The sequence below is a fragment of the Rhinopithecus bieti genome, unplaced genomic scaffold, assembly GCF_001698545.2.
Source record: "Rhinopithecus bieti isolate Rb0 unplaced genomic scaffold, ASM169854v2 scaffold_3043, whole genome shotgun sequence".
Classification (NCBI taxonomy): Eukaryota; Metazoa; Chordata; class Mammalia; order Primates; family Cercopithecidae; genus Rhinopithecus; species Rhinopithecus bieti.
This window is the reverse complement of record NW_016804580.1, coordinates 2976724-2992322: the sequence shown is the minus strand read 5'-3', so window position 1 is coordinate 2992322 and position 15599 is coordinate 2976724. Positions and strand designations below refer to the sequence as shown.

At 37.0% G+C, this 15599-nt stretch overlaps 1 pseudogene; it reads right to left on the bottom strand.

The window, feature by feature from the left end:
• Window positions 1-11782: 11782 nt before the first annotated feature.
• LOC108527726 (apoptosis-inducing factor 1, mitochondrial pseudogene) lies at window positions 11783-14703 on the bottom strand (annotated as a pseudogene).
• Between the last annotated feature and the right edge of the window lie 896 nt (window positions 14704-15599).

Here is a 15599-nt window from a genome sequence, read left to right as displayed (position 1 = left end):
AACACCTGTCTTCACTGTCTATGGTTGCAAATTCCTTGGAGATGGGAAATCTGCTATTTTACTTGTGTACAGTGCCTAGCATGGCATCTTGCAGAAACAGAGATTTTCAAATGGCAAAAAACATTCACTCTTATATAAAGATTCTCTGACAAAAGGGTGAGAGTGCTGCCTCTAAGCTGCAGAGGTTCCTTTCCTCATTGTTCACAGTTGTGTGGATTGCATGATGTTCCTTGATTGTCACCCACTGGAAGTAAATGGAATAAAGACAGACCTGGAAATTAGCATTTCTCCTTGCAGACCTTTAGAAACTGCCACTAAATGTTCTAACCACCAGCTGTATTATACAGCTTTAAGCATAGGTTGTAGAGTCTTATAATCCTTGCCCCACAAATTAAATAAATTTGAAATAATCTGCAGAGTTGACCCAAAAATAGTAAAGCTCATTTTTAGTACCTATGTAATAGTCATCATACATATTATACTTAATTGAAATGCATTACAACTCTGTTGGGTAGAGAATATTCAACTCATTTTAGCTTTGAGCTATTGAGTATTGTAAAATACTTTTTCTGGTGTGGACATAGCCACTTAATAGTACAACCACACTCAAACGCCAAAACTGTGTTCATTCTACAATATCCAATATTGTTCTCTATCTTCCATATTATTTTTTGCTCAGAAATTTAAAGCAATGTCTATTAAATTAATGGATACTTTTTTTTTTTTTTGAAACGGAGTCTCGCTGTGTTGCCCAGCCTGGAGTGCAGTGGCACGATCTCGGCTCACTGCAAGCTCCACCTCCCAGGTTCATGCCATTCTCATGCCTCAGCCTCCAGAGTAGCTGGGACTACAGGCGCCCGCCACCTCGCCCGGCTAGTTTTTCGTATTTTTTTAGTAGAGACGGGGTTTCACTGTATTAGCCAGGATGATTTCGATCTCCTGACCTGGTGATGTGCCCATCTCAGCCTCCCAAAGTGCTGGGATTACAGGCTTGAGCCACCGCGCCCAGCCTGGATACTTTTTAAAATTAGAGCTTGATGTAAGTCCATGCTCCTTTCACAATTCAACACGGCTCTAAAGTTCCCAGTTGATATTCTGTTTAGAAATTTAAAGTAGTGCTTATAAAATAGTCCTTTTTCACAACTATAGCGTGACATAAAATTATGCATCTAAAATATGAATGCAGAAATAAACTCTAGAATGCATTGGAAAAGGTGACAACTTAAGAGATATTTTGTCCAAAAAAAAGAATCTCTTCTAGAATGACACACAATGAGATGTAAATTCAAGGTCTCCTTCGTATTAACAAACATTAAACAACAGTCACATTTAGGACACTGATATCAGCAATAAAAATAATACAGAGATATAAATAAGTTCATTTAAAATGTTTATATAAATATTTCTGGACTAAAAATAAACACCGAAATGTGAATGCATATTTCATTGATACATTTGTTTTTGTGTGTCTATAAGCTAGAAGTACAGTAATTTACCTTACAGATTTGGAAAACAGCTAAAACTGGCAAAAAGAAGCATAAGATAGGATGTGTTCAATGCACATTAGGAATGCTAGTGCTCAAACCTGGTTAACACCACCACAGGATCTGAAATTCAAAGGTGTTAAAATAAAGTAAAATGGATTATAAAGTCAAACTAGGTACCAAATTTCAAAATATTAAGAATAACTGGCCTATTGAATGCAGGCTTAACACTGATATGAGTTGAATAATAATAAAGTTAAAGCTTTTGGTCTGTAAGATCTGTCATTTCTGAAATATTATTTCACCAACCTAGAGAAAAGAAATGAATTGTTTCTTTTTCTTCCAATATCACAACTGCCTCCAAAGGTTCTCTTTACAGCTACCAAATTTTGCTTTTCATAATTCTGAGATCATTTTGAAATGCAGACACATTTTCTAAAGTGAATCATTAAGGAATAATGGACTCTTAACAATGTAATCTCCTGTTCAATTTAAAACGTTTTAGGTCTCATTGCAATCTCACTGTAAATTAGCCTCAGATTATACAATACCATCAAAGCAAAATCTGTCCAGGATTTTCTCATGTGTTTTGTATTTATAAACTTTTCTTCAGCCTGTAGAAACTACTTTAGACCTTGAGCTTTTAGTGACTAAAGAATAATTGTTAAAGAAATAATTTAAATATTAATAGATATATCATAATACAGCTTTTAAATGGAGTGATATGTACCATGCAATTCTATTTTCTGATAGTACAGACCAGGCTCCATAACTAATCCTCCAACCAAAAACAAGTTAAAATGCCAAGTGAAATATATTTGTAATCTTTTTAAATGTCTATAGCTTGCTAGCAAGAAAAGTAAGGAATATTCAGATGTCAAAAATTAAGTGAGGAAAGAAATGCATCAAGGTAAGCAGAGAATTTAAAACAGATCATTCCTTAAAGGAAGGCAATTTTTAAATTTGGTAATTTTAATATTTGGAATTTTTCATGACTTTAAACATACAGGAACAGATAACAATGCCCAAAGCATATCCAATGAAGTTTAATAGAAGGAGAGAGGAAAAAGAATGATATAGGAAATATTTGAAGGAATAATGACTTCAAGTTCCTAAAATGTCTGGAAGATCCCTCTCCACAAATTCAAAATCCTCACAAATAACAAGAAAGATTAAAAAGAGAAATATACATCATAAAGAAATTGCCAAAAAACAATGAAAGAGAGAAATCCTAAATAAAGCTAGAGAAAAAATAGACATCACATGCAAAGGAACTGTAATGACACTGACAGCCAATTTATCCTGTGCAACAATGGGAACCAGAAGAAAGTGGAATTATATGCACATTGAGACAAATTAGGTGTAAGAGTTCTAAACCTAATGAAAAAAAATAATCAAATGTATTAAGGTATATCCAAAATAAGCTGTATTAATATGTGCAATTCAGTGAGCTTCGATAGATTATCATTACCATGAAACCACTGCCACAACCATAATACAGACTATTTTATCACTCCAAAACTACCTCAAGTGCTTTTACATTACATACCACTCTACCACTGGTACCAGACAATTGCTGCTATATATTTTTTATAGTATAGCATTTTCTGCACTTTTTTACATGAATGGTATCATATAATATCCATTTCTTGTGTCTTGATTCTTTTACTTAGCGTAATTCTGAGGTTGATGCATATTGTATTATTAATCAGTAGTTCATTCTTTATTTCTGAGGACTATTCAGTTGTTCAGATATACCATATTTCGCTTATCCATTCACAGATATTTAGGTTGTGTCCACTTTTTGACTACTTGGCAAAAAGCAGTCATTAACATTCATCTTTGTGTAGATTCATGTTGTCATTTTATACCTAGAATAAAATGCCTGGATCCTATGGTAGGCATATGTGTACTACTTAAAATGTGACAGTCTTCCAAAGTAATCTGAAGTGTAGGAGAGTTCCTGTTGCTTCATATTCTCACCAATATTTGTATTCCCAGAAATTTTACCATAAGCATTCTAATTATATGCAGTGTTATCTTACTGTGATTTGGACTTTTATTTTCCTGATGATGTCAAGCACCTTTTCATGTCTTACTAACCATTGTTTCCTAAAGTACCTGTCCAAATTTTTTGCCCATTTTCAAATTGGATAGTTTGTCTTCTTACTTTTTAATTAAAAGAGTGTTGGCCAGGTGTGGTGGCTCACACCTATAATCTCAGCACTTTGGGAGGCCAAGGCAGGCAGATCACCTGAGATCGGGAGTTCCAGACCAGCCTGACCAACATGGAGAAACCCCATGTCTACTAAAAATAGAAAATTAGCTGGGCATGGTGGCATATGCCTGTAATCCCAGCTACTCAGGAGGCTGAGGCAGGAGAATCGCTTTAACCCAGGAGGTGAAGGTTGCAGTGAGCCAAGATCACATTATTGCACTCCAGCCTGGACAACAAGAGCAAAACTCCATCTCAAAAAAATAAATAAACAAATAAGTTCTGATTTATCAATTTTTTTCTTTTATGAGCCATGCTTTTTGTGTAATGGCTAAGAAAATTTCCTACTCAAAGTTGCAAAAAAATTTTAACCTATGTTTCCATCTAAAAGTTTTACTTTTTCAACTTTCCCATTTACATCTATACTTCATCTCAAGTTAATTTTTGTGTGTAAGGTAAGGGAAAGGTTGATATTTATTTTTTTTTCCATACAGACATTCATTTGCTTCAGCACCATTTGTTGAAAAGACATTTCTTTCCCTGTGGAATTGCTTTAGCATCCTGAAGAAAACTATTTAGTAGGTATAGGCATGAGTATATTTATAGATTTCCCATTCTGTTCTATTGGTCTATATATTTACTCCTTCACTAAAATCATACTGTGGATGAAGTACACAGAAATCATAAAAATAGTAAAGAGTATTTCAAATATATTAATTTAAAAACTTATGGAGCAAATGTTCCCATTTAAGAAAGAAGAAACTTATAAACTGTGTTTTCTAAATCCAGCTATATTTTGTTTATAGACAATATATATCTGTAACATAAAGATATAAAGTATGAAAGAAGAAAACCTGGTATGTATGTCAAGCAAATACTGAGGAAAGCTTGTATAATTCCATTAACAGCAAACAATTTGTTTATAAATGAAGAGAATTGATAGAACAGATCAATTCATAATGATAAAAGTTTCAATACACACGGAAAACTGTAAGTCCCAAAATTATAAGCAATTAATAATATAAGTTCAATGAATACAAAGCAAAAAATTATGTAAACACTCTCAACACAGAATATTTTAATCTGTCCCTTCCATTAATCAATGTATAAATCAGACATCTTGTTACAGTCTAGCTCAAATGAAAGTACAAAAGTGTTTCTAAAACCCATAGGTCAAAAAAACTACCACTGAAAAAATGCCACATCCACAAATACCTGAAGCTCTCCAGCCTCAGGAATGAATCACCTCATTATCCTCTTACCAAAAATTCCAACCTTTTAATATGACTTAACAGGTAAGGAAGTGCTTGTTCCTGTTTGGTTTAGGCTAANTTAACAATGTAATCTCCTGTTCAATTTAAAACGTTTTAGGTCTCATTGCAATCTCACTGTAAATTAGCCTCAGATTATACAATACCATCAAAGCAAAATCTGTCCAGGATTTTCTCATGTGTTTTGTATTTATAAACTTTTCTTCAGCCTGTAGAAACTACTTTAGACCTTGAGCTTTTTAGTGACTAAAGAATAATTGTTAAAGAAATAATTTAAATATTAATAGATATATCATAATACAGCTTTTAAATGGAGTGATATGTACCATGCAATTCTATTTTCTGATAGTACAGACCAGGCTCCATAACTAATCCTCCAACCAAAACAAGTTAAAATGCCAAGTGAAATATATTTGTAATCTTTTAAATGTCTATAGCTTGCTAGCAAGAAAAGTAAGGAATATTCAGATGTCAAAATTAAGTGAGGAAAGAAATGCATCAAGGTAAGCAGAGAATTTAAAACAGATCATTCCTTAAAGGAAGGCAATTTTAAATTTGGTAATTTTAATATTTGGAATTTTCATGACTTTAAACATACAGGAACAGATAACAATGCCCAAAGCATATCCAATGAAGTTTAATAGAAGGAGAGAGGAAAAGAATGATATAGGAAATATTTGAAGGAATAATGACTTCAAGTTCCTAAAATGTCTGGAAGATCCCTCTCCACAAATTCAAAATCCTCACAAATAACAAGAAAGATTAAAAGAGAAATATACATCATAAAGAAATTGCCAAAAAACAATGAAAGAGAGAAATCCTAAATAAAGCTAGAGAAAAAATAGACATCACATGCAAAGGAACTGTAATGACACTGACAGCCAATTTATCCTGTGCAACAATGGGAACCAGAAGAAAGTGGAATTATATGCACATTGAGACAAATTAGGTGTAAGAGTTCTAAACCTAATGAAAAAAAATAATCAAATGTATTAAGGTATATCCAAAATAAGCTGTATTAATATGTGCAATTCAGTGAGCTTCGATAGATTATCATTACCATGAAACCACTGCCACAACCATAATACAGACTATTTTATCACTCCAAAACTACCTCAAGTGCTTTTACATTACATACCACTCTACCACTGGTACCAGACAATTGCTGCTATATATTTTTTATAGTATAGCATTTTCTGCACTTTTTTACATGAATGGTATCATATAATATCCATTTCTTGTGTCTTGATTCTTTTACTTAGCGTAATTCTGAGGTTGATGCATATTGTATTATTAATCAGTAGTTCATTCTTTATTTCTGAGGACTATTCAGTTGTTCAGATATACCATATTTCGCTTATCCATTCACAGATATTTAGGTTGTGTCCACTTTTGACTACTTGGCAAAAGCAGTCATTAACATTCATCTTTGTGTAGATTCATGTTGTCATTTTATACCTAGAATAAAATGCCTGGATCCTATGGTAGGCATATGTGTACTACTTAAAATGTGACAGTCTTCCAAAGTAATCTGAAGTGTAGGAGAGTTCCTGTTGCTTCATATTCTCACCAATATTTGTATTCCCAGAAATTTTACCATAAGCATTCTAATTATATGCAGTGTTATCTTACTGTGATTTGGACTTTTATTTTCCTGATGATGTCAAGCACCTTTTCATGTCTTACTAACCATTGTTTCCTAAAGTACCTGTCCAAATTTTTTGCCCATTTTCAAATTGGATAGTTTGTCTTCTTACTTTTAATTAAAAGAGTGTTGGCCAGGTGTGGTGGCTCACACCTATAATCTCAGCACTTTGGGAGGCCAAGGCAGGCAGATCACCTGAGATCGGGAGTTCCAGACCAGCCTGACCAACATGGAGAAACCCCATGTCTACTAAAATAGAAAATTAGCTGGGCATGGTGGCATATGCCTGTAATCCCAGCTACTCAGGAGGCTGAGGCAGGAGAATCGCTTTAACCCAGGAGGTGAAGGTTGCAGTGAGCCAAGATCACATTATTGCACTCCAGCCTGGACAACAAGAGCAAAACTCCATCTCAAAAAAATAAATAAACAAATAAGTTCTGATTTATCAATTTTTTTCTTTTATGAGCCATGCTTTTGTGTAATGGCTAAGAAAATTTCCTACTCAAAGTTGCAAAAAAATTTTAACCTATGTTTCCATCTAAAAGTTTTACTTTTCAACTTTCCCATTTACATCTATACTTCATCTCAAGTTAATTTTGTGTGTAAGGTAAGGGAAAGGTTGATATTTATTTTTTTTTCCAGACAGACATTCATTTGCTTCAGCACCATTTGTTGAAAAGACATTTCTTTCCCTGTGGAATTGCTTTAGCATCCTGAAGAAAACTATTTAGTAGGTATAGGCATGAGTATATTTATAGATTTCCCATTCTGTTCTATTGGTCTATATATTTACTCCTTCACTAAAATCATACTGTGGATGAAGTACAAAGAAATCATAAAATAGTAAAGAGTATTTCAAATATATTAATTTAAAACTTATGGAGCAAATGTTCCCATTTAAGAAAGAAGAAACTTATAAACTGTGTTTTCTAAATCCAGCTATATTTTGTTTATAGACAATATATATCTGTAACATAAAGATATAAAGTATGAAAGAAGAAAACCTGGTATGTATGTCAAGCAAATACTGAGGAAAGCTTGTATAATTCCATTAACAGCAAACAATTTGTTTATAAATGAAGAGAATTGATAGAACAGATCAATTCATAATGATAAAAGTTTCAATACACACGGAAAACTGTAAGTCCCAAAATTATAAGCAATTAATAATATAAGTTCAATGAATACAAAGCAAAAAATTATGTAAACACTCTCAACACAGAATATTTTAATCTGTCCCTTCCATTAATCAATGTATAAATCAGACATCTTGTTACAGTCTAGCTCAAATGAAAGTACAAAAGTGTTTCTAAAACCCATAGGTCAAAAAAACTACCACTGAAAAAATGCCACATCCACAAATACCTGAAGCTCTCCAGCCTCAGGAATGAATCACCTCATTATCCTCTTACCAAAAATTCCAACCTTTTAATATGACTTAACAGGTAAGGAAGTGCTTGTTCCTGTTTGGTTTAGGCTAAGTAATACAAAGTGCTGTAACAAAGAAACCTAATAAATTTCAGTTGGCTTAACAAAATAAAGGTGTTTTTTTTTTTCATTTTACAATCCAATTGAATGACCACCAACTGATATGGTCACACATTGACCCAGCTTACTTCCACCTGGAGGTTCCACTATACCATAGAACCTCAACTAAAGAACTTCATAGAACCTCATGGTTTCACCATGCCATAGAACCTCAACTAAAGAACTTCATAGAACTTCATGGTTCCACCATGCCATAGAACCTCAACTAAAGAACCTCACAGAACCTCATGGTTCCACCATGCCACAGAACCTCAACTATAGAACGTCATGGTTCCACCATGCCATAGAACCTCAACTATAGAACCTCATGAGTCCACCATGTCACAGAACCTCAACTAAAGAACCTCACAGAACCTCATGGTTCCACCATGCCACAGAACCTCAACTAAAGAACCTCATAGAACCTAATGGTTCCAACACGCCATAGAACCTCAACTATAGTGCCTCATGATTTCACAATGCCATAAAACCTCAACTATAGAACATGGTTCCACCAAGCCATAGAACCTCAACTACAGAACCTCATGATTCCACAATGCCATAGAACCTCAAATATAGAACATGGTTCCATCATGCCATACAACCTCAACTACACAACCTCATGGTTCCACCATGCCATACAACCTCAACTAAAGAAACTTCATGCCATAGAACCTCAACTAAAGAACCTCATAGAACCTCTTGGTTCCACCATGCCACAGGACCTCAACTATAGAACCTCACAGAACCTCATGGTTCCACCATGCCATAGAACCTCAACTACAGAACCTCATGGTTCCACCATGCCACGGGACCTCAACTATAGAACCTCATGGTTCTACCATGGCACAGAACCTCAACTGTAGAACCTCATAGAACCTCATGGTTCCACCATGCCATAGAACCTCAACTACAGAACCTCATAATTCCACCATGCCAAAGAACCTCAACTATAGAACTTCATGGTTCTACAATGCCATAGAACCTCATGGTTACACCCTTCCATAGAACGTCAACCTCATAGAATCTGTTGCTAGATCTTGTGCATATATCTAGAATCTGGGGGAAGTGAAAGAATGGAGGTTCACAAGAGGTTTTAATGGATCAGTATTGGAATGCACACATAACTTCACAAGATTTAGTTACATAGCCAGACATACTTACAAAGGAGGCTGGGAATTATTTTGTAATAATGTGTACCCATGAAGTAGATAGAGTAGTTTTAGGGAACACATAGAATACAATAAAACCACCCTTTTTAGTGGACAGCTCTGTAAGTTTTGAGAAGCACATTTAGTTGTGACATCTTTAGCAAAATCAAGATGTAGGATAGAATTACCCCCCAAAAAAATTCCCCTTTCCTCTTCACAGTCAACTCCTCTGCCCCAACTCCCACCTCTACCTCCTGGCAACTATAGATCTATTTTCTGTCTTTTTAGTTTTGTCTTTTCCAAAATACCAGATAAATGGAATCATATAACATGTAGCCTTTGGGGGCAGGGTTCTTTCACTTAATTTAGCATGTGTGTGATTCAACCATGCTGTTCTGTATATTAGTAGTTTGTTCCCTTTTGCTGCTGAGTTATACCCCATGATACAGGACACCAAAAGACCAATTCATAAAAAAAAATAGATGAATTCAAAATTAAGAACTCCTGCTCTATTAAAGACACTCTCAAGAGATGAAAAGACAGACTATGAGACAATATTTGCAAACAGCATATCTGATAAAGGACCAATATCCAGGATATATAAAGAGTTCTTAAAACACAATAACATTTTTAAAATTATTTAATGGGCAAAAGATTTGAACAAAAACTTCATCGAAGACATATGGATACCAAGAAGCATGTGAAAAGATGCTCAATATCACTAGTCATCAGGGAAATCAAAATTAAAACCATAATGAGATATCACTAAATACCTATTATAATGGCTGTACCTTTTTTTTTTTTTTTTGAGATGGAGTTTTCTCTTGTCACCCAGGCTGGAGTGCAATGGCACAATCTTGGCTCACTGCAACCTTTGCCTCCCAGGCTCAAGTGATTCTCCTGCCTCAGCCTCCCAAGTAGCTGGGATTACAGGCACCTGCCACCACGCCCAGCTAATTTTTGTGTTTTTTTAGTAGAGACGAGGTTTCACCATGTTGACCAGGCTGGTCTCGAACTCCTGACCTTAGGTGATCCACCTAAATGGCTGTGGGCTGTGATATTTTAAATTGGCAATACAAAGTGCTCAAAATGATGCTGAGCAATTGGAACTCTTTTCAATTCCTAACAGAATATGAAATATATATCCACCCAATTTGGAAAACAGTCTTGCAGTTTCTTTAAAATTAAACATTCATTTACCATACAATCCAGCAATTCTACTCCTAGGTATTGACACAAGTGAAACAAAAACTCAGGTTCACATAAAAACCAGTAAAGGCCGGGCGCTATGGCTCACACCTGTAATCCCAGCACTTTGAGAGGCCGAGCCGGGCGGATCACAAGGTCGGGAGATCGAGACCATCCTGGCTAACAGGGTGAAACCTCATCTCTACTAAAAATACAAAAAAAAAAAAGCCGGGCGTGGTGGCGGGCACCTGTAGTCCCAGCCACTTGGGAGGCTAAGGCAGGAGAATGGCGTGAACCCGGAAGACGGAGCTTGCAGTGAGCCGAGATTGTGCCACTGCACTCCAGCCTGGGCAACACAGTGAGACTCCATCTCAAAAAATAAAAATAAAAAATACGAACAAGTAAAAATGTTTATAGCAGCTTAATTCATAAACACCAAAACTGGAAATAATCCAAATATCAATCTAAGGGTGAAAGGATACACAAAACTATTGTTTTCAATGCTAAATTAGGTAATGTATGGATATATATTAAGGGCTCCAAAGTTTATTAGATGAACAAGTCTATTTTATCTCACATTAAACTGTAATCTTACTTCTAAAACACTATTGTTTTAGAAAGTAAAGATTGTTATTTTGTTTTTATTTTCTCATTCAAGTGAACTATCAGTTCTCTTCAAAGAAACAGTGAGAAGAAAACAAAGCTGAAGTCTGGCAAATGTGTGAGACTGAAATATCTATTAGGCCAAAAAAGACTGTGAGAAAGATTACTCCAGATGAGACAGCCAGTCATTGGCACTAAGCAATTTCAGCAGTGTCCTAGATTCCAAAAGTAAAGTCAATACTGAGAACAGTGTTTCTTCAAAAGCCTACAGAAGGTTCTCACACAACCCTCATAATGCATATCTGTTTCCCAATCTTTAGGCAAGAGCTGCATTCAACATATTCTGAGTAAAATAGGCCAGTGGCCATTTTAAAGACATTATATGTGAATCACTCAAATTTCCAACATGCCTGGGAATAAGCCTAAAACTACATGGTTTACAAGAAATGCTTGTGAAATGTTATCTTGGTCACCCCTAAGTTTTAATGTCATTTTTTGTGAAGTTTCATTGTTTAGTGTATAATTCCTAATTCTTCAATTTTTTTAAGAAGAATCAGATTTTTTTCATGATGTGAAAATTAAGAATTTGCCTACATGGTTGAAAATATTCACAAGAGACTTGATTATTCACATTCATATACACAGAGAAAGTTTGCTGAATTTAAAAAAAAATGCTCTTTTACCCATGCAACCCACTCTCAGGGACACGGAAGTGCTTGTCTGTTCCACTGTGGGCTTCCGTTTTCATCGATGTTGAATAGTTTGGCCACTTCATTAAGAACTTCAGGTTGCTCACCATCCTCAGTGGTCTTCCTTGCTATTGGCATTCGGTTAAAGACGTTCCATATAGCATGATCCCCACAACTACTTTGTCCCTGGGATGGAAAATGCCACCTTTGCTGTAGTCCTCCAAGACTCCTGGGAGAGGAACTGCAGGGGTGCTGGGAGGAAGAATAATTTCTGAGGCCTCGTACTCTGTTTCACTCTGATCAGGTAACAGCTCCTGATTGCTCTGTGGCAGATTTTGGGTTGTCTTGTGCAGCTGCTTTTGCAAAAACACCAACTGTGGGCCAACAGCTTCACAGCCAGCATCAGGGCTCAAATCATTCCAGAACACTGACTGATGCCAGTATGACTTAGCAGCTCCAGTTATATTTTCCCCAGCCAATCTTCCGCTCACAAAAGCATGATCATGGTGCTGTAACCGCCTCCTCCCAGATTTATATCATAGAAGCATGCAGCATCTCCTGCTGCCCACGTTTGAGCATGCGTATAGCTCTACATTTACGCAGAAGCCACCAAAATCTGGGTCTATTTCCAGCCCACCAGTTCTCAACCAACTCAACACTGCGCTTCAGGCTCACGGCTGTGGTCAGTTTCTACCATCCCACCATCTTTCAACCTGATGAGTAACTTGCCACTGCACCGACTCCAACCCACTGCACAATAGCAATGGGCATAATCTTAACCCCACCTCATCTGACTTTTTCCATGGTTCAGTTGCAGAGGGATTTTCAGAAGACCTTTCCCATATTTCCTTTCTCAGAAAACAGTTGAATCACTTCTGCCCCCAAGGCTCCAACCCTTTCTGCCAAGAGCACAGGACAGTTCACCACCAAGCAAGCCCCCACTGATAACCATAATTGACTTTACTTCCATGAAATCTTTGGAGTCCTACAGTCTCCAATCATTCTAGAGAGTGTTGCTCTGCTCTTCACCTCTGATCCAGCTTCATCAATGTCAGACAGACTTCTTGGAGGACCTCTTGTTGCAATCAAGCAGTTTTCATAGGCTATTTGAGAGCCATTGTTAAGTTTCACTGTGTCGCCTCTCACTTTCAGCTATACCACCTTCTTACCTGGTGAGGATGGCCACAACACCATTCTCCATGTGAGGCAAGTCCTGAGCAGAGACACAGAAAGAGGTGGCTGGAAATACATGCTTCTCTCTTTTTCCATTCCACTGTCTGAATCACAGCGCCTTTGTGACATCTGAGTCATCTGAAAACCACAGTTCTTTTGGAATTTTTCTTTGTTTTTCACTTTTATTTTAGGTTCAAGGGTACATGTGCAGGTTTGTTACACAGGTAAATTGGATGTCATGGAGGTTTGGTGTACAGATTATTTCATCACTCAAGTAATAAGCATAATACCTGATAGTTAATTTTTCGATCCTCACCCTCCTCCCACCCTCCACCTTCAAGTAGAACCCAGTGTGCATTATTCTCTTTTTTGTTCATATGTACTCAGTGTTAGCTCCCACTTATAAGTGAGAACATGTGGTATTTGGTTTTCTGTTCCTGTGTTAGTTTACTTAGGATAGTGGCCTCTAGCTCCATCCATGTTGCTGCAAAGGACATGATTTCATTCTTTTTATGGCTATGTAATACTCCATGGTGTATGTATATGCACCACATTTTCTTTATCCAGTCTACCACTGATGGGCATTTGGGTTGATTCCATATCTTTGCTATTGTGAATAGCGCTGCAATGAACATACATGTGCATGTGTCTTCGTGGTAGAATGGATTACACTCCTTTGGGTATATACTCATTAATAGGATTGCTGGGTTGAATGGTAATTCTGTCTTAAGTTCTTTCAGAAATCACCAAACTTCTTTCCACACAGGCTGAACTAATTTGCACTCCCACCAACAGTGTATAAGCATTCCCTTTCTCTGCAACCTCACCAGCACCTGTTATTTTTTGACTTTTTAATAATAGTCATTCTGACCAGTGTGAGATGGTATCTCATGGTGGTTTTGATTTGCATTTCTCCAATAATTAATGACGTTGAGCATTTTTTCATATGCTTGTTGGCCGTGTCTTCTTTTGAAAAGTGTCTATTCATATCCTTTGCCCATTTTTTTTAATGGGGTTGTTTATTGCTTGTAAATTTGTTAAGCACCTTATAGATTCTGGATATTAGACCTTTGTTAGATGCATAGTTTGCAAATATGTTTTCTCTTTCAGTAGGCTGTTTACTCTCTTGATAGTTTGTTTTGTTGTTGCTGTTGTTGTTGTGCAGATGCTCTTTAGTTTAATTAGGTCCTGTTTGTTAACTTTTGTACCATGGTTCTTTTGAAAGAGGAGATCGTATGTATGACAGCTCAGGATCTTCAGACATAATCAGGGCCCCGGCCCCAGCATCCCAAGCCCAGATGGCTCTGGCTGCAGGAAAAGCAGCAGTTCTTCCACCAGTGAGCAGGAGAGGGACATGATTTGGTATGCTGGCTTAAGGAACTGGCTCTCCACCTACAGCAGGTAACATGGTCCTTTTTTGCTTCTCTTCTGATGTGAGCCCTAACCCTAACATTCTTTCATTATATCTTTTTTGGTTATCCTTTACAGTCGTGTAGGTATATGCACCAGCTCCTACTGTTGATTAAGTCCACAATAAGGACTTAACACAGAATTATCTGTTCTGCCTCCTGGTGCTCCAGAACTAGCCATTTGTCATGTTATCTGGAGTTCTAGAGGAACTAGAACTTGTGCCATTGCTGGAACAAGTAGCCTAAAAGCCAGTTTCTCTGCCTCGGGGTGCAGACGCACACCATCTGCACCAAGGGCACCAGCTTCTGCTTCAAAGTACCCACCACAAGGCGTCCACACCAGAACATTTCAGCAACTGCTACTCGGAACTTCTTCCTTTAGTTTCCTTGGATTCACATCAGACCAACGGGTCAAACGCCATCTAATGTTTATGTTTGCACACTTAATTTTTTCCCGAGTGATTGTGGAATACTCTTAATTATTCACAACATACTTGCAAAAGTCTACATTGTATATTATGAAGTAAAAAGCTAGTCACCTACTTGTAAAAGCTTTGAGAAGACCTACATCTCATCTGTTGGCAGAATCCTAGGGAGATTATTGGACAAAAAATATAAAAATAATAAAGGACCAAGTTCCAGAAAAGAAGTGGAGCTGATGCAAGATGGAAAGATCTCAATCAGAGTTGAAGTCTGTGAGAATGGTTCAAGTACATACACTGAGACTGGAGGATTAATTTTCCATCCTAAAAACCATTTACAGGGCAGACTGCAAGTGTATAAAAAAGGATCAAGGAGGCCAGGCACGGTGGCTCACGCCTGTAATCCCAGCACTTTGGGAGGCTGAGGTGGGTGGATCACAAGGTCAGGAGTTCAAGACCAGCCTGACCAACATGGTGAAACCCTGTCTTTACTAAAAATTAAAAAAAAAAATTAGCCAGGCCTGGTGGCGCATACCTGTAATCCCAGGTATTCAGGAGGCTGAGGCAGGAGAATCTCTTGAACCTGGGAGGCAGAGGTTGCAGTGAGCCAAGATCACGCCACTGCACTCCAGCCGGGGGGACAGAACGAGACTCCATCCCAAAAAAAAAAAAAAAAAGGATAAAGGCTGCCATCTGTTGTAGGAGTCTGAATTATGCCAGCTCAGTGGCTGATCTCAGCCACTCACAAAGAGGCACCTTGCCCAGGTAACATCAGCAACTGGGCCACAGAGAAATGCTCACGATATCCACAAGAGCATTAGT